Source organism: Sinocyclocheilus anshuiensis, unplaced genomic scaffold (assembly GCF_001515605.1).
Source record: "Sinocyclocheilus anshuiensis isolate Anshui unplaced genomic scaffold, SAMN03320099.WGS_v1.1 scaffold437, whole genome shotgun sequence".
Classification (NCBI taxonomy): Eukaryota; Metazoa; Chordata; class Actinopteri; order Cypriniformes; family Cyprinidae; genus Sinocyclocheilus; species Sinocyclocheilus anshuiensis.
Window position 1 is genome coordinate 1,899,944 of NW_015539902.1, and position 232 is coordinate 1,900,175.

Below are 232 nucleotides of genomic sequence, written 5' to 3' on the forward strand. Positions count from 1 at the left end.
TCTGAAAAAGCGAGGTGTGCTGTGATTGGCCAGCTATCCAGTGCGTTGTGATTGGCTGAATACCTTAAGCGTGAGATGGAAATGTTACGCCCCTACCATACTGTTATGATGTCCTGTCAGGCCGTAGCGATGATTCAAAAACATGAAAACCCATTATAAACGAGGCATTCGTTGCATCCAGTGGGGACATAATTATGGATTATAATGACTTATACTGTCTTTTTACGCGTTG